The following is a 19,986-nucleotide window of genomic DNA, read 5'->3' as shown; positions in this document are numbered from 1 at the left end:
GTCAAAAATGAATAAAATGAACAACAATAAATGCTGGAAATGTAATAGGACAAAAGGCACGTTATACCACGTGTGGTGGACTTGCTCAAAGATTAAAACCTTTTGGGACATGATCCACGACGAGATAAAAAAATTGATAAGGGCATCACACAATAAAAAGGCAGAGGCATATCTACTAGGAATTCTTGATAAAGATATCCCAAAGGATAAAACTAACATATTCTTATACATGACAACAGCGGCAAGAGTTTTGATTGCTAGCTATTGGAAAAAGGATAGCATTCCAACAAAAAGAGAATGGCTCGGGAAACTTTGCGAGTACCTGGAGCTAGCAAAATTGATAGATTTAATAAGGAGAAAACCTCAAACTATGGTCATGTCATGAAGCAATGGGAGTGTTTAAATGATTACTTACAAAACCAGGGCTCGGCTACTAAAATCTGGTTGTGTTTAGAATAATCTTGTGAGTAATATAAAAAATACGAAGTGAGACATTAAGGAGACCTAAAGGAAAAATATGAAGAACAGAGGTTTTGACAAATGGACTACCAAAAATGTGTGAGGCAAACGGTGGAAGTCTTTTAAAAATATTTTAATTAAGATAGATAAGGATATGATGAAAATACATAGTTGAACATAAATATAGATTGGAAATGGCTGTGTATAATGAATACTTATCTACTTTTAAAATTCTCATTATTAATCTTATTTCTTCCTTTTCTTTATCTTCTTCTTCTTGTTGTTCTTTTCTTTTATATTTTACCTTTCATTTCTTTTCTTTATTGTGAATATTGTTTTGTAGAGGTGCAAATAATTGTAAATATGAGAAGAGGTAAAATGTTTTCTAATTTTCTATTGGTTACATGTATTTTCCTTTTTTTGTATATTTGTATTTTTTTCTAATTTGTACTCAATAAAATTAATAATAAATAAATAAATAAATAAATAAATAAATAAATAAATAAACAAAGCTCATCACTTGTCTATCTCCTCGTCCCACTTGGTGGCATCAGGCAACTTCATGTTTTGTCACATGAAATCAAGGAACATGTAGGCCTGCAGTGACCGGCCCAGCTTCTGGAAGTGCCGTGTATGGTAGGAGAGACTCCACCGCTGCTTTGATCCCTTTGTATTGCAAGAGGCTCTCTGGTGTCTCATGCTTGAGGAGGGTTTCCACCACTGCCTGAGCCTCGAGGTAGTTCCGCGAGTTTGTGCTCCATGTGATGGAAAACTTCAACACAGCCTCTGGAAGAAGGGGTTTGGGGAAGACATGTCAGGAAGGAGTGCAAGTTGCAGGCAGCGTGGCCACCTTGAACCAACACACCTCTTTTGCGAAGCATGGCCAGGTCTGGGCACACATCTGACCTGCGCCTTTCTTCAAGGCAGGGAAGCAGATCCAATACCCCTCCCCACCTAGTAGAAACAATTAATGATGGGAGGGGTGACTGAGTTTATTCCAGACTACATGGCTTGCAGGAATGGGTTTTATAATATTTATAAAAGTACAACAACAACAATATGCATTATAATCTCTGCTCTAGTATTACAGAGCTGGTGGAGCTAATTTGGGGCTGTGTACACACCATACATTAAAAGCATTATTGCTTCTCCCCTGTAAGAATCCTGGGAACTGTAGATTACCCTTCTACCGCATAGCTACAATTCGTAGCACCCTTTACAAACTGCAATTCCCAGGATTCTTTGGGAGAAATGTGCTTTTAATGCCTGCTTTTCCTGCAGCAGGCATGCTCAGCTACCCCTCTGGAAGCTCAGTCCCACAGAAAGCTGTGACGGCCACCAACTTGGATGGTTTTATGCAGGAAAGGCTATCAATGGCCACTACGCACGATGGCTATGCTCTACCTCCACAGTCAGTGGCAGTAATGTTTGTGAATAGTAGTTGCTGGAAGATGCAGGAAGGGAATACAGAATGCTCGTTTCCACAGGCCTCTGTGAGAACAGGATGCTGGACTAGACAGGCCAATGTGGCCTCATCCAGCAGGCACTTCTTATGTCCTTACGTGGTTCAAGGGTAGAGATTGTGAGAAGGCATCTTCCAAAGCAATCCCACCCCGCAAATAGCTTTGGAGCCTTCTTGCCTCTAGCCTAGCCCTCACTCCTTTTCCTGTTCCCACTGGAGTCTTCTTTTGCTTGCCACGCCTGTGGGCTCTCTTCCGGCCAACGCTGCCAATGACAGATCTTAAAAACTTGGGGTCGGTGAGATTTGGCAATCACAGCACCTTGCGCCTGCTGGACCTCCTGAGCGGAGCGGGTTGTGTCTTGCTCCTCATGAAGTAGGGTGAAATGTGAGGAGTGTTGCAAGCCGGTGCAGAGGCAGAAGGTCTGGCCGAGATAGTAGAGCACAGCTTCTCTATCAGGGGCTTCTTCCTAACCCAGTGGAACACCAGTATCATATGCCTCTTAGATGGGTTGGACATGCTGAAGAAGGTGCTTGAGGCCCAAAGACCAGGGTGACTTCAAAGCGGAGGACGCAGCAGGCAGTTCCCTATCAATGGTGCCAAATTCAAGCAAATGTTAGCTCCAGTCCTGTTAAATCGATCCAGCAATTATGAACGTTAAATTAGGGATTCATTCCTCAGGCAGTATGAAAATACTTTCTGTGGCTTTTTAATAGATGGGAGCCCTTCACAGCCTCTTGCCCCTTCACTCTGCTTGAATGGGTTATGTCACAATGGTTCCTTCATCAGGTGTTTGTGAGCATGAAAATGCTGTTGGGAGTTTCAGCAATGAAGGCTCAGGCATAACATACTGTTTGAAAGTCTGAACATTTCCTCTTTTTTTATTTAACAAAATTTATATACCACTTTTATAATTTATATACAAATTATTAGGAGAGTAAGTTAAAAATATACTGTAGTTTATTCACTTATAGTATGGTTTACATACTTTATTCCTTCTTCTATCCCACCTTTCCTCCACAGAACATACACACTTCAGCCTCCACCTTCTCCATTTTATCCTGACAGCAATATTGTGAGCTAGGGCCATAGCTCAGTGGTAGAACAACTGCTTAGTATGTAGAAGTCACCATGTTCAGTCCCCAGCATCTCTTGGTGGGACTGAGAGCACTCCCTCTGTGCTTCGGAGGCTTCGCGCTGCTATCGCTGAAGCCAAGGAGCCTGCATTCGCTCCATAGGACGCACAAACATTTCCCCTTAATTTTTGGAGGGGAAAAAGTGCGTCCTATAGAGCGAAAAAATGGTAGCTGTGGGATTCCAGAGCGGGTAATCTTCATAAAAAGGGGAGGGGGAGGGAATGAAGGTAAATAAAAGATCAGGCTAAGTTCAAATTGAAAGCCGGGCGGAATAGCTCTGTCTTACAGGCCCTGCAGAAGGAAGTTAAATCCTGCAGGGCCCTGGTGTCATGGGAAAAAGCATTCCACCAGGTCAGAGCCATCACTGAGAAGGCCTTGGCCCTGGTGGAGGATAATCTGACTTCCTTAGGGCCCAGGACCTCTAAACTATGATTATTCATGGATCTTAAGATCCTCTGCTGGGCATACCAGGAGAGGCAGTCCCGTAAATATGAGGGCCCTAAGCCACAAAGGGCTTTAAAGGTCAAAACCAGCACCTTAAACCTGACCAGATACTTCACTGGGAGGCAATGCAACTGGTATAGCACTGGGTGAATATGCTCCCATGGCAGGGACCCCGTGAGGAGCCCTGCTGTAGCATTCTGCACAGTTTCAAGGGCAGCCCCGAGTAGAGTGAATTACAGTAGTCAAGCCTGGAGGTGACTGTCGCATGGATCACTGTGGCCAGGTCAGGGCGGGAAAGGTAAGGGGCCAACTACTTGATGCGGCGAAGGTGGAAAAATGTTGCCTTGGCTGTTGTTGTAACCTGTGCCTCCATGGAAAGGGAGGCATCAAGGATTACACTCAAATTCTTAGCGGAAGGCACTGGCACTAATTGGGGCCCCGAAAGAGAAAGGAGTTGGTCCTTCATCCCCATGCCATCCCAACCCAGCCAGAGGACCTCTGTCTTCAAAGTTTCAATCAGCTCCCATGAAACCATCCAGCCACAGCTTCCAAGCATCTGGTCAGTGTGTCCGGGATCGAGTCAGTGTGGCCATCCATCAGCAGATAGAGCTGAGTGTCATCAGCATATTGGAGACAGCCCAGCCCAAAGCTCTGGACAATCTGGTCAAGGGGGCGTATTAAGATGTTAAAAAGCAATGGGGAGATGATTGTGCCTTGCGGCACTCCACAATGGCACGACAACATCTCCCTCCCAAGCGCCACCCTCTGTTCCCGACCAGAGACAAAGGAGCACAGCCATTTTCAGGCTATGCCCTGTATCCCCACGTCGGCGAGGCGGTGGTCCAGAAGATCATGATCGACCATGTCAAAGGCTGCTGACAAATCTAAGAATCAGCAGTTCCGACCCACCTCGATCCAGTTGTCTACGGAGATCATCTGTTAGGGTGACCAGAGCCGTCTAAAGCCGATGTTTCCTCCAGAAACCTACCAAGCTATTCAGCAACCGCTCTCTCAATTACCCTACCCAGATACGGAAGATTTGAAACTGGGCGGTAATTGGATAGAGCTAAAGGATCTAGTGAAGTTTTCTTTAAGAGTGGACACACCACTGCTTCCTTCAGCTCCCCTGGGAATGTCCCTGTGCCAAGGGACAAATCGATAATTTCAACCAGGGGGATCCACGTGACATCTGGGCACGCCATAATCAGCCAAGACAGGCACGGATCGAGGAGGCAAGTGGTGGGCGTACCAGCTCAGAGAAATCTATTCACATCAGCAGGGAGTAGCCGACTGAAATGGTCCAACACTGGACCTGAAGACAGTTGAGGGGCCTCCAGTTCTGTTATTGTATCTAAATTGGCAGGGAGGTCACGGCGGAGCAACAGGACTTTCTCCGCAAAAAAGCTCACAAATGCCTCACTGCTTTGAGTTGAATTTGTGCTTAAATTTGGTTGTCCTCCTAAGGATGTTGTCAACCTAATTATTCTAAAAAGTTGTGCCGGGCGAGAGCTAGTGGATGCAATGTAAGCTGAGAAGTAAGATTTCTTATCAGCTTTCATGGCCATCTCATAGGCTTTCATAATCATCCTATAAGATGTTCTTGAAGCTCTGTCACGAGTCCATCGCCATACTCGCTGTAGCAATCTGAGATCCCGATTCATTTTCCGGAGCTCCTTGGCATAGCAGAGGGTGCTTAGGCGCAATCTCATTGATGGCCGCCAAGAACCGATTATTCCAGTCCTCGACAAGGTCATCTAATGAGTCGCCAGGGAGAGCAGGGTCCCGCAAGGCCTGACGGAATCTATCAGGATCCATCAAACTCCGCAGGTGAGCCCAAATAGGCTTTGAGATGAAACGAGGTGACCCTTGGGATCCTTCCCAACTCTGCAGTTCTGTGATGATTCTAGGAGGGCTACTTGATGAAAAGCAGAAAATCCCACCCTGCCTCTTCCTCTGCTGCCCTCAGAGGCTGGATCTACCACCTGAGGCAACTGCCTCACTGCACCTCATCAGTAGCACCAGCTGGAAACAGTAGCAGCAGTTCTGAGGTGGCAGTGGGGCAAATGAAATGAAATGAAATATTGAATGCAGCCTGAAATCTTACCAGGAGGGTGCAGAAGAATATCAAACAAGGACAGCAACTGCATAGAGGACTAGAATCTGAACTCTAAAAACATGCTTACAAGCATTCTAAAAACATGTGAAAAAGCACTCCCCCCAAAATACATATCAAAAATCATTCTGTCACATAGTGACTTCAAGGTTGCCAGGAACAGCATCTTCCAACATTCATCTTTCACTGGGTGGCCCCTTTGAAAGCTCTAGTATTTTGAGAGAGGGTCCTGATGTTGGGTTTCACACCTTAATCCACCCTTGAATCAAAAATGCTGAGGTGAAAAGAGGCAGCCCTTTTCAGGGAGGGAGGATTGAGCCAGTGCATATTTATTGCTCCTCCTTTTCCTCCTCTGCTGCCCCGGGCGCTAATTCATGACTATCCTTGCTGCTTGCTTTCCCTTCAGGGGGAAAGCTCAGCCCCCCCCCCCCATTGCTACACAGGGTCCAGCCTTATGTCCAAGACTCCTTCACACTCACAGCGACCCTTCAGGGCTCTCTTTCACTACTTTGTTAAACAAGATCCAGAGAGCCCAGCTTGGCCTCTTGGGATCCCAAGAGGCTAATTGACCCCAAGGGAGTAAATCAAAGGTCTAGGACATGGGTAGGCAAATAAGGCCCAGGGGTTGGATCCGGCCCAATCGCCTTCTCAATCCAGCCCGCAGACGGTCCGGGAATCAGCGTGTTTTTACATGAGTAGAATGTGTGCTTTTATTTAAAATGCATCTCTGGGTTTTTTGTGGGGCATAGGAATTCGTTCTTTTTTCTTTTTCTTTTTCAAAATATAGTCTGGGCCCCCACAAGGTCTGGGGGACAGTGGACCGGCCCCCTGCTGAAAAAGTTTGCTGACCCTTGGTCTAGGGATAAAGAGACAGTCTGTGCAGCCCTTGTTCCAGCCATGCAAGTGAAGCTGAGCAGCCCAACGAGCCTGGCAGGGTGTGCAGAATTCTTCTAGCAATGCCGCCAGTGCTGCCTGCCAGGTGATGCTTTCTGCAGGAAATTATGTCAGGGTCATCAGGCATGGGTGTTAGTGCAGCGCACACATACCAGTGTGTAAATGATTCAGTTTGTGCAAACATAGCTAAGGTTAGGTAGGTAAGAACCACAACTGTTTTCAAAGCCAATAAGAAAGAGCCAGCAGGGCCTACTGATCTGAGTGTTGAGCTAGGAACTGGGAGAGACCATATTTCGAATCCCTACTCACTGCCTGCACTCCATGTCTGGATCCAACACGCACAGACAAGAAAAACTGCCTGTCAACCAGGGGTGGATGTGGGAAGCACTACAGATGGCTGAGAAGAGACCTAGAGAAGTTACTGCTAAGAGAAGCAACCCATTATCTTTTTTCATATATCATTTTTATTATATTTTTTATTTTATTTTATTATTTTATTTTTATTAAAAGTATTCTAAGACATTTAATGCCATATACAAAAAAGCAACATAAATTTCTTTTTGACTTCCCAGCCCTACTTTCCTGATGTTTGTTTTTTACTTCTTTTTATTAGCTGTTTTACAGTACATGTGTTCTTATTACATTAACTTCACTATCATGAATTATTATTTCAGTAATCCATTGCTTATATTTCAGCCTGTTATTGATGGCAGTGCTTTGGACACCAAGCATTGCTAGATTATTATTAATAATAATAATATCATCATCATCATGGTATATTTATGTATAATCCAATTTTTCCCCTGACTGGACTCTAGGCAACTCACAGATAAAAAACAAGAAGCACTAAAAACATAGGAAAAACAACCATTAAGAAACAATTAAACATAGATAGAACTAAAACTATACTTATATAAACTCACTTTAAAACTTACATATAATTACAATAAAACAGCAGGAGACCAGCCCTTTATTCTAAAGCAGTCAATTCACCAAAGCCGGTTTGCACAAGAAAGTCTTCTCCTGCCAGTGGAAGGACAGCAAGGAGGGAGCCAACCTGGCTTCTCTAGCAAGGGAGTTCCAAAGTCTGGGAGCAGCCACTAAGAAGCTCCTCTAACGCAGCCCCACTAAGCATGTCTGTGAGGGAGGCGGAACTGAGAGAAGGTCCTCCCCAAAGAGCTCAAAACCCAGACAGGTTCATAGGAGGGAATATGGCTTTCAGACAGCTTGCATCTGAGCCATGTAGACTGCAGTCTAAAAGAACCCTGTTGGCTCATTCCATAGGCCAATGTGGCCCATCATTCTATTCTCACAGTGGCCAACCAGATGCCTATGAGTAGCCTGCAAGCAGGACCCAGGTGCAACAGCCCTCTTCCCAATTGCAAACTCCTGAGGGCAGCCAATTCCTGCCAAAAACAAGGCTTGCAATTGGCACCAATCAGCTGATCCATGCCAACTGCAAAGCCTGCTAGGATCTGCTGTACTATTGCCCAACTCTGTTCTCTAGATCACTTACGTGCTCAGATGCCTGATTGTCCACTGGGCACTTTGCAGGGTGGGCCTGGAAGGGGCAGCCTGAAGGGTTTGACATCCCTGTGTGGTTGCAAAGATTCCCTCGAGTAACTTACATATTCCTTGGTCTTCAGGAGGTCGGAAAGATCTCATAGCACTTTAATTTAGACTTGCTTCTTCCTACCCTTCTTTCCCACGACGACAACAGCAGTCAGTTGATGCTTCAGTTGGTCCTTTGGGTGCATTGCCAGCGGTATGTGACACTGTAGAACATGTTGAGATGCTGAGTGGAGAAAGGAATAGTGGGGGGCTTTTAGGTTTTGGGTAAGCAACAGCTTCTCTTCTCTGTAAGAAAGGTTTGAAATGTCACATGGCCTTTGCTGTTTTTATTATTTTAAGGGTATTATAACATACTATTAGCAGTATTTATTACCTTCTCCTCATTGCATAGAACAGAGAAAACAACCAAAAACAGAAACACAAACGAATATAAAGAAAAATGGCAGAGTCTTGGTAGCCACAAATTAATAATTCTGTCCTAAGACAAGCAAGCAAAACTACAAGAGGGGGGAAAGTAAATTCCCAGCTGAATTTTGACAGAAGCTGAAATACAGTAGAACTGAAACAGGGCTGCTTGTGACAAATACGGGTCAGAAGGGAAATGGCTGACCTCACACCCACCATTGTGAGCCCTCAGGTATCAGGAAGTCCTGAAGTATCAGGAGCTTCAATTGGTTGCCTCCCCTCCTTCAAAGAGCCCAAGCAGCGAGCACTTCCGGAGGCGGCGCAAAACAGGCAATGGCGGTCCTCTTCAGTCTCTGAAGAGGGGCTCCGCAGGAAAGGATCGTTCGCTACGGCACAGCGACGATCCACTAAGAAAAACCACGAGCAGAGTGAGCTCGTGGCCGTGGGACTCGGCGGGCACCTGGAGCGACCCCCAAAACGAAGAAGGGACCCCGTAAGGGGCTCCGGAAGCGCGGAGGGGAAGCGGTGCTGAGAGTACATCGCTCTTTCTGCGGGAGCGAAGCCGCGCGGCTGCTGCTGATGAGCGCCGACCTTTCTTCCTTAAGCATTGGACTCCAAATCACCTACTCGTGAGTAAGAAGTGTTTTATTTCGGAACTGCAAATTGGAAATTTGGCTGAAAGCGGGAGACGAGAAAAAGGAAGTCCGTCTCCCGGTAGCGCTTAGAGATCAAAGGCAAAGGAACAGACAAGCTGGAAGCAATAGAAGGGGATTATAAAACGGGAAATACCATGCGTTTGGCGGAGCTAGCAACTGAAAGGAAAGGCAAGCTTTCTTTTTTCTTTATGTTACTGTGCTGATTTAACTTGGAGACCTTCTCCTTCTGTGGATTCTAAAAACTTTAAAACCCAGTCCCGGACTGGCAGGGGGAAAAGGGTTGTTTTGCGGATACATTTATAAAGTTGAAACGGATACATAGAGGCATCATTGGAAGATACAATTAAGTAACTGTATCTTGCACCTTCAGATGGGACTATCGTGGTAACATTGAAAGGGCTCTGCAAGTGGAAAAAAGTTTTAAGGATTATCGTTAACTTATTCAGCTGCAGGAACTTTAATGGCGACCAAAACTTTATTCCTTCTTTCCTGAACTGTAACAATACTCCCTCTAGTGGAGTTTGGGATTTACAAATTCCTGAGAACTAACTTTGTTTTGACTCTCTGCGGTTTGGCTATCTACTTTGAGGCCTGTCTTTCCCATGGAGCATTTGACAGTCTGACCTTGAATCCAAAGACAGGTGTGGAATGAGTGGCCCTCCGAAAACAAGATCTGCAAAATCGAAAGCAGGGAAAGGCCAACTTCTACAAACAACTTTGACTTCTCAGTCTCGCAGATCTTCAGTCCCTGCTGTTTTACAGGGAGTTGCACCCTCAACAACATCTCTACTAAAGGAATCTGAACAGCCAACAACTGAGGATATGGCAGCAGGGGGATCTGGTACCCTTCTAGATGAAATGTTACAACAATTCGCAATTTTAAATAAGAAGGTTGATGACCAAACAGCAAAAATTGACTTAGTCACATCCTCAATCACCAAACTATCTGAACAAGTGGCTAAGCATTCACAAGAAATTGGGAATTTAAAGGACGCCACATCTGAGAATCGGAAACTGGCTGAGGCTGCAAACGAAAAAGCTGATCAAGCAATTCAGAAAGTGGACGAATTGAAAGGAGAGGTAAGGCCACTACATAAACATATCAGTGACCAGCAGGCCTATCTGTCTATGGTGGAACTGAAAAACAGGGAAAATAATTTAAGATTACGCTCCATCCCAGAGATTGAGAAAGAGGATCTGACCGGCTTTTTGACAACAGAATTCTCTAAATTCTGGGGCATTAAGGAAGATACAGACTTTAAAATAACAACTGCATTTAGATTGGGAAGAGTTGTCAGGAAAGACAGGCCCAGAGATTGTTTGATTATCCTAAGGACCAAGCAGGAGAGAGACAAATTACTTGACCTACACTTTAATAAAGCACTTGAGATCCAGGACAGAAGAGCGGAAATTTACAAGGACATCCCTAAACAATTACTGGATCTCAGATCTAACTACACTGATCTAGCTGGACTTCTGAGAAGTAACGGGATACCTTACAGGTGGGAGTTTCCACAAGGCCTATCATTTAACTACAAAGGAAAGAAGGTTAAAATTAAAACGAAAGAGGACAGCCAGAAGTTCCTACACGACCACGGAGAGGACCTGCAGAAGGGAGCAGCAGTTCCTTGGCCTCCACCAGAGTCTGGAAAAGAACCAGCACCCTCGGATTTGGACAAAAAAGAAGACGCCCCATAAAGAGCAACAACAGATTGATACAGGATGTCTCTGCAGCTGTACAGCTGGAATATTAATGGCGCAAATTCCCCGGAAAAACGCAAAAGGATTTTTCATATTTTGAAGAAAGAACATTTGGATATAATCTGTCTGCAAGAAACTCATGTGACTAGGCTCCATAGGAAAGTGTTAATAAACAAAAGATTAGGCCAAGAATTTATTTCATCAGACAGAGTTAAAAAGAGAGGCGTGGTGATCTACGCTAAGGAGAATCTACTACCAAAATTTTTGTTTAAAGATGAACAAGGAAGAATCCTGGCAATTGAAATACAAATTCAAGGAGAAAAAGTTTTGATATTAGGAATCTACGCACCAAATGAGGGGAAATCAGAATTTTACAAGAAGCTACATGAGACATTACTGGACTATCTGGATTACTCTAACATCATTATGATGGGAGACATGAATGGGGTGGTCTCCACTTATATGGATAAGTCACAGAACCAGAACCTAACCAAGGACGGAAGACTACCAAAAACTTTTTTTGAACTAACTGACAATATGGATTTGATTGATCTATGGAGGACAAGAAACCCCTTAGGTAAAGAAGGAACTTTCTTTTCTGAGGCTCACCTGTCATGGACAAGAATCGACCAAATTTGGACAACTAGAGGGCTGGCACCTAAGACTACAAGAGTGGAAATCTGCCCAAAGACCTGCTCCGACCACAACGCTCTGAAAATGGAAATGAGATTTACTACTGCCGATTCCTTCAGATGGAAAATGAATGACAACCTGTTAAGAGATCAAGAGATTGTAAAGAAGGCCCAAAAAGCTTTAAAGGACTACTTTGAAATTAACTTGAACACCTTGGTGGAAAAAAGAATAATCTGGGACGCAAGTAAAGCTGTTATGAGAGGGTTTCTGATACAACAGAATACGATTAAGAAAAAACTTTGGAACGGGAAAAAGGACAAGATACTAGAGAAGATAAGAGATGGAGAGAAAAAATTAAGATTGAATCCAAAATCAAAAGAGACTTTAAGAGAAATTAAATTCCACCAGTCACAATATACGAAATTGATCAACCAAGAAGTGGAATGGAAAATTAAACAAATGAAACAAAGATCTTTTGAATCTGCGAACAAATGTGGGAAACTGCTAGCTTGGCAGTTGAAAAAGAGACAAAAATTAAATTACGTTACTAACCTAGAAGTTGAAGGGAAAAACATCCAGAAACCGGGAGAAATTAGAAAGTGCTTCCAGAAATACTTTAAAAAACTGTACACCCAAGGGTCTGAGGAAGTGATTGAGATAGAACAATTTTTGAAAGACAATGGCCTACCAGAACTATCTCAAGAGAAGAGATCAATCTTGAACTGTAAAATAACACAACAGGAAATTGAGGATGCCATTCAGAACATGCAGCTAGGCAAATCTCCAGGCCCTGATGGACTTACCTCCAAGTATTACAGGACGTTAAAAGACTGCTTGATACAACCATTAATGGAGGTTTGTAACCAGATTATGGGGGGAGGGAGGGCACCAGAAACGTGGAAAGAAGCATTCATCACACTGATACCTAAAGTGGAAACTGAAAAGACTCAACTTAAGAACTACCGTCCCATCTCACTCCTAAACGTGGATTACAAAATATTTGCAGACATTTTGGCAAATAGATTTAAAAAAGTACTAAATGAAGTAATTCATAAGGACCAAGCAGGCTTTCTCCCAGGCAGGCATTTGTTTGACAATACCAGGAATATTATTGACATTTTGGAACTGTTGCAAACAAATATCAACACCAAAGCAGTGCTAATATTTATTGATGCAGAGAAGGCCTTTGATAATATTTCTTGGAAGTTTATGAAGAAAAACTTGGAAGGGATGGGAGTGGGACGGGGGTTTGAGAATGGAATAGAAGCAATCTATTCAGAACAAAAGGCTAAGTTGATAGTGAACAATGTGGTGACAGAAGGGTTTTATATTGAAAAAGGAACACGACAGGGGTGCCCCCTATCCCCTCTATTATTTATCTCGGTCCTGGAGGTGTTGCTGAACATGATAAGGAAGGATCGGCAGGTACAAGGAATACGGGTCGGAGCGAAACAATATAAACTGAAAGCATTCGCAGATGACTTGGTTTTAACATTACAGGAGCCAGAATCTAGTACAAAAAGGGTTTTAGAATTGATTCAGAAATTTGGTCGGGTGGCGGGTTTTAAGCTGAATAAACAAAAAACTAAGGTATTAGGGAAAAATTTGACAGCTACTGAAACAGAGGGGTTTCAGAAGGAAACAGAACTAAACATTGTCAAAAAAGTGAAATACCTGGGGGTCAATCTGTCTTCTAAGAACTTGAATTTATTTAAAGATAACTATGAGAAATGTTGGTCAGAAGTTAAAAAAGATCTAGAAACTTGGTCAAGACTGAAACTTTCCTTGTTAGGCCGAATTGCAGCTATAAAAATGAACGTTTTGCCAAAAATGTTGTTTTTGTTTCAAGCCTTGCAGATTGTGGACAGAGTGGAATGTTTTGGAAAGTGGCAGAAGGATATCTCGAAATTTGTCTGGCAGGGCAAAAAGCCCCGAATAAAGTTTAAAATATTAACTGACGCAAAGGAGAGAGGGGGGTTTGCCCTGCCAGACTTAAGGTTATACTATGAAGCTGCTGCCTTCTGCTGGATGAAAGATTGGATTCTGTTAGAAAACACTGATGTCCTAGATCTGGAAGGCTTTAATAATTCGCTAGGTTGGCATGCGTATTTGTGGTATGACAGGCAAAAACATATGGAATGTTTAAAAACCATATTGTCAGAAAAGCAATATTTATGGTCTGGAAAAAATACAAAGACTTATTGGAAAGCAAAACTCCGAGGTGGGTATCACCAATAGAGGCCAAGGCTCGGAAAAAACCTAATATGGAGGCCGGCTGGCCGAAATATTGGGAAATAATAGAAAACATTGGAGATAATTGGAGGTTGCAGAGTTTTGAAAAACTAAAGGGTAAGGTGCAAGATTGGCTTCATTATGCCCAAATTAATGAGGTCTTTAAGTTAGACAAAAAAACAGGATTCCAGGTGGAAAAATCGAAACTTGAGACAGAGTTGTTAGAACCAAAGACCAAGTTAATATCGAGAATGTATAACTTGCTGCTTAAATGGAATACTCAGGATGAGACAGTCAAATCAGCCATGATAAAATGGGCTCAGGACATTGGTTATAATATCATGTCTGAGGACTGGGAAAGGTTATGGACCACCGGTATGAAGTTTACCGCATGTAATGCCTTGAAAGAAAACATTATGAAAATGGTATACAGGTGGTACATGACCCCAGTCAAGCTTGCTAAGATATACCATTTGTCCGATAATAAATGTTGGAAATGTAAGGAGGCTGAGGGGACATTCTTTCACCTTTGGTGGACTTGTCCAAGAGTGAAGGCCTTCTGGGAAATGATTTACAACGAGTTAAAAAAGGTGTTTAAGTACACCTTCCCTAAGAAACCGGAGGCCTTCCTTCTGGGCATTGTCGGCCAGAAGGTGTTAAAGAAGGATAGAACCTTCTTCATGTATGCTACCACAGCAGCAAGAATCCTCATCGCTAAGCATTGGAAGACTCAAGATTTGCCCACACTGGAAGATTGGCAGACGCAATTGATGAACTACATGGAACTAGCCGAGATGACTGCCAGGATCCGAGATATGGGAGAAGAAGCAATGGAGGAGGACTGGAAAAAATTTAAGGACTATTTGCAAAAGTATTATAAGTTATATGAACTTTAAGATGCCACATGACTTGGAAGGTTAGCTCCAGCAATGAGAGTGGATTATATATGAAATTGGATAATATTTTTGAAAGAATCAAAGTTTAAATGGTTAAAAATGACAATATGCTATGTTTTTAGAGTAAATGGAAAATAAGGGATTTAAACTTAAACTGTAATTGAAAGTACAAAGAAACACATGAAACAAGGGTATAACTTGCTGATAATTTTATTGTTAAGAACGCACTGCGCGGGAGATGTGGGGAAGTTCGATAGAAACTTGAAATAAGTTGCTGAAATGGTTTGATTTTCTTCTTTTTCTTTTTTTATCTTCTATGTTCTTTCTTGTTTCTGTTCTATCTGTAATTGGAAAAATGTAATAAAAATTATTATAAAAAAAAAACAACAAAGAGCCCAAGCAGCACAACCAGAGAAATGAACCAGCAGGCTTTTGAAAGCACTTGATGATGGTGGGAAATCCACACAGCATTAGCTTAGAGGAAGATCCTCCCCTTCGTCCAAGCTAATGACAGAGGTGTTGTCTTCATCAAAGTCAATTCCCTGTCCGTGGGAAAAGAGAGCAAAGAAAGAGGAAGGTCAGAGAGTGGGGAATGGATCAGGCCCCCAGGCAGGGATGGATGAATCTCTCACTTTCACTTTCTATCAGTTCCACATTTTTCCAGTTCTCCACATTTCCACTTTAGTTTGGGAATTTCTTTTTTCTTTTACGTGCTAATGAAAATACTTCCACATTTCAGAGTGCATTTCTCCTAAGATATCCGTTTTGTGTGCTATTAAGCCTAAGCTTCACGTTTTTGAAAGCAGGTATCTTGTGATATCTAATATGCTAATATGGACATGGGGCAGGGTGGAGTGGAGAACCTCTTTGCAAAATGGGGGCATGGGAGCATCTCAAAGCACATTTTTGTTTGTGTGACCACCCCCCACAAACATCATACCTACAACACAGAAAAGGTGGTCTACAACAGAAATTTGAATGTTGTTGTTTTTCCTGTCTGCCAGGTTATCTGATAATGCCTTATCTGATTGCCTTTCCTGGTAGTCTGTCACCCTTTGAAATGGTGATTATTAAATTCCTGTAGCAAGGAAGGTTTTTTTCCACCTCCTCCCTCCTTGCAGAGAAACATTTGGTCAGCTTGGGAGTCAAAATGGTTTCAGGACTGTAGTCCTGTGCTGCTCCAGACATGGGGTTTGCTTGGTACATTTATGAACATTTATTATATATATAAGACCTTAAAATGTATCATTACAGTGTTGATCTGGGAAGCAAACTGAAGGTCTCAGAGACCCGATTCATTCATTCATAGCATTTGTACCCCAAAAGGGCTCCCAAAGAGGCTTAGTGAAATCAAAAACAAGACACTCCCTAATTGCAGACTTACATTCTAATAAAACAAACCAACAAACAGAAATACAGCACACAATGAAAATAGGCAAGGAGAGTGAAGGAAAAGCAAACTCAGAAACCAGGCCCCAATGTCTAGAAGTGCAGTTGTAGCCTGATGAAATGGCTGCCCCCAGATGACAGTTGTGGGAGAGGAGGCCTGATGGAGCTGTTGGAGTCTTAGTGTATGGTAGAGTTCTGCCAGGCTTTCTGTCTCCCCCTTGTCTGCACTTGGGAGAAGCCTTCCCATCAGACTGACTCCAAAAGAGAAGTGGGCAGAAGGGCTCCATGCATCAGCACTGCAGAAAGACCAGCTCCACCCAGCATCGCCTACCCCTCCACTGGGCCAGCTGCTCATGCGATCTTTTTCCCCTCTGTTTTTCTCTTTCCCGTTCTAACTATAGTAAACTTAAGTTAATATTCACTATTTAGAAATTTAAGTTAACCCTCTCCTGGATTCACATATATATGCAGCATAAAGAATGCCCTGTTTAAAATAATATTCAACCAACTACAATGTAAAGACCAAGATTTCCTTTACAGCATTCGTTCTTCCCTTCCATAAACTTGCCCAAAGCTCAACACTTTCTTTGACCTCTGATAGCTCTTTGCCAAACTTGGTGATATCACTATTCAATGTTCTAGTTGAGTCTACTTGAAATGCCAACATTCCCTTACCTCCAGGAGTCTTTCAGATGCCATATTCTAATCCAAGGAAGCAAGGGTCACTAAGCAAACCTCTGCAAAGGTCTATACGCTGAGGATGCAAGAACCTCAGTTCAAACGGTCGCAGGCTCTGTTGCTGGGCAACAGCCCTTGGTGACGTGGAATGCACCATGCCAAGATTCTAGGAGAGAGAAGGCATAGTGGTTAGAACAAATTTAATTCCATGCACTTCAAAGGTGGTATATATTCTTTTAAATGTATGGTAGTAATAGTAGTATTGCTTGGCAGTGGGTTGGACTCGGTGGCCCTTGTGGTCTATTCCAACTCTATGATTCTATGATTCTAGTAGCAATAATAAGCTTTTTTTTTTAAAAAAAAACTTATTTTCTGGCTTTTCAGACAGATGTTGTCTCCTAAAGCAGCTGACACTGGTTTTAAAAAGGTGAGTTAAGTCCTGTCCTCAGGTTTGGAAACTAAAAAATACAAGACACCCAAATGGAAGGGAGGTGGAGGAACAAGGCAGAGGAAGAACACAAGTCACAAGGCCTTGCTGACCTTCCCTCACCCAAAGCTATGTTTGGACAGAACTGCAGCAACTGAACCAGTAGCTCTTCACCCCAAACTTCAAGGGGGCTGTGGGGCTCAAGCCACCCTCAGATTCCCCAAAGGGGCTTATCTGGGACCTACACGGAGCAGGAACTGGCGAGCAGACAGACTCACCTGTGTCACGGCCATCCAATGGCTTGATGTGGACTCCCATACTCCAGGGCGGAGATTCTTATCTCCTACACTTACAGCACTTTACGTCCACTGCTGTGCTGCTGAACTGCTTGATGAACTCTTGCAGCAAGTGGGAGATGTCCAAGGGGTTAAAGGTGCTCTGAACAGCAAGGTCACTGGCTATAAAGTACATGGCCTTAAAGAGCTGCTCCACAGGAAGGAAGCCACCTGAAACAAAAGAGGAAGGTAGAAGGTGCCCACAGGGCAGGGCTGAGGAGTAGAATGCCCAGGTGCCTTTTCTGCAGAATTCAGAACATGTGGGTTGACACCAACTTACTCTGTGAAGAGCAATTGTTGATGAACAATGTAGGAACCAGTGCTCCAGCTGCATTTAAGACACACTGAGTTCTTATTCAAAATAAAAAAATCCTTCCAGTAGCACCTTAAAGACCAACTAAGTTAGTTCTTGGTATGAGCTTTCATGTGCATGCACACTTCTTCAGATACACACTTCCTGCCAACCTAGCAGTTCGAAAGCACGTCAAAGTGCAAGTAGATAAATAGGTACTGCTCCAGTAGGAAGGTAAAAAGCGTTCTGTGCGCTGCTCTGGTTTCGCCAGAAGTGGTTTACTCATGCAGCCACATGACCCAGAAAAACTGTCCGTGGACAAATGTTGGCTCCCTCAGCCAGTAAAGCGAGATGAGCGCCGCAACCCCAGAGTCGTTCGCAACTGGACTTAACTGTCAGGGGTTCTTTACCTTCTTTTTTACAGAGCTTTCAGATGCCATATTCTAATCCAAGTGTTATAAGAATTCGATGGTCCCAAATATAAAATAAATGTTCATAAATGTACAAGGCAAAAACATATACAAGTTTATAAACCATGTGTCTGAAATAGTAAAGGTAAAGGTAAAGGTACCCCTGCCCAAACGGGCCAGTCTTGACGGACTCTGGGGTTTGTGCGCCCATCTCACTCAAGAGGCCGGGGGCCAGCGCTGTCCGGAGACATTTCCGGGTCACGTGGCCAGCGTGACAAAGCTGCATCTGGCGAGCCAGCGCAGCACACGGAAACGCCGTTTACCTTCCCGCTGGTAAGCGGTCCCTATTTATCTACTTGCACTTTGACGTGCTTTTGAACTGCTAGGTTGGCAGGCACTGGGACCGAGCAGCGGGAGCGCACCCCGCCGCGGGGATTTGAACCGCCGACCTTTCGATCGGCAAGCCCTAGGCGCTGAGGCTTTAACCCACAGCGCCACCCGCGTCCCAAGGTCTGAAATAGTACAGGAGAGCAATCCTGAAGACATTTTGACTCTCCCAAACTATTTTGACTCTCCCAAACTGATCTCAAATATTTCTCTGCAAGGAGGAAGGAAATGGGAAAACCTCTTCATTGTCTTTTGCTTACCTGTCTTAAGGACATATTTCTGTATGAACAGGGTTAGCCTGTGACCTGGATTCAGGAACTAAAAGAGTTTACTATCACAAAAGAGTGGCCAGGCTGCCCAGGTAAAGCAATCAGTGACTGTTAACAGATATCTTGGCAAACAGGATTTCTGCTGTAATCCACCTCCTGTGATGTATTTCTGCTGTAGACCCGCCTCCTTCTGTGATGTATGTATGATGTTTTGGAGGGTGGTCTTGAGCAACAGGGTGGGCAACTTCAAAAGTCTATATAAGGGCTTGCACACCATTATTTGGGGTTCCTCCTCTCTCCTGTATGTGGTGAAGGAGGACCCTGTTGCAACAGTTTAATAAAGATCAGGCTTACTACCTGCTTTGCATCTCAATATTCTTTGGTTGGTCTCTATTATTTTCTCCTACCAGTAGAGGACCCTTGGATACCCCATAAGGGAAAAGGAGCAGGTTTTTTCATATAACACAAGGAAGTGAGGGTCACTAAAGCAAACCTCTGCAAAGGTCTACACGTTGAGGATGCATGAACCTGTTACGGCTAAAATCTGGGTGCGGGGTTACTCTGCCACCCAGCTCATCGGACTAAGTCCGTGGGTCCCTGCGGAAGAAAATGAGCTCAGCCGGACGCAGGAGCAAACTGCAGAAGATCCAAGTTTATTGCGCAACAGGTTCAAGGCGAGATTGAACCCAGAGAAAGGGGTGACATGAACTTTTGAAATTTCCCTCCATATCCCAGAATACAGTGCATGAAACGTCACAAATACATTATGGGAAGGTTGGGTTTCACAAGTTACATCATGAATATACTTTACACGTCATGAATACATTATGAAAAGGTGGGATTACATTAATTAGCATTTTCGGATGAGGGAGGGGGGATATGCGGAGCGGGAAATATACATAGATACACATTTATTGAGTACCGGTGGTGGCAAGACAATCGGTCAGAGATATGCATAGTCTGCCACCTAATATTGCCTAGAGGGAAGGTTTGGCGAATTAAGAAGTTCCTGCGTACGTGACCTGCCGCTTTGGGGATTATGGAAGTAGGGATAGCATCATGGAGTCCACGGGGAACTGAGTTGAATGACACTGAGAGCGAAGAAATCGGAGTTACGGTTGATTTTATATCAATTTCTAAAGATTTCAATGATTTCAAACCCATTCTGTACTATAGGGCAAAAGCAGAAACAGAATGG

General features: G+C 43.6%; 2 long non-coding RNA genes across 2 annotated transcripts; both read right to left on the bottom strand.

Moving 5' to 3' along the window:
• Positions 1-838: 838 nt before the first annotated feature.
• Positions 839-2,606, bottom strand: LOC309524157. The gene is made up of 2 exons (XR_014215824.1): positions 2,118-2,606; positions 839-1,245 (listed from the first exon to the last, which is right to left on the bottom strand). It is a non-coding gene; the product is annotated as an uncharacterized lncRNA (long non-coding RNA).
• Positions 2,607-7,639: 5,033 nt separating this feature from the next.
• On the bottom strand, positions 7,640-17,787 carry LOC309524152. The gene is made up of 4 exons (XR_014215819.1): positions 17,711-17,787; positions 17,374-17,601; positions 16,666-16,834; positions 7,640-8,301 (listed from the first exon to the last, which is right to left on the bottom strand). It is a non-coding gene; the product is annotated as an uncharacterized lncRNA (long non-coding RNA).
• Between the last annotated feature and the right edge of the window lie 2,199 nt (positions 17,788-19,986).

This window comes from Podarcis vaucheri (assembly GCF_965113315.1).
Source record: "Podarcis vaucheri genome assembly, chromosome: Z".
Classification (NCBI taxonomy): domain Eukaryota; kingdom Metazoa; phylum Chordata; class Lepidosauria; order Squamata; family Lacertidae; genus Podarcis; species Podarcis vaucheri.
This window is presented reverse-complemented; position numbering and strand designations above follow the sequence as displayed.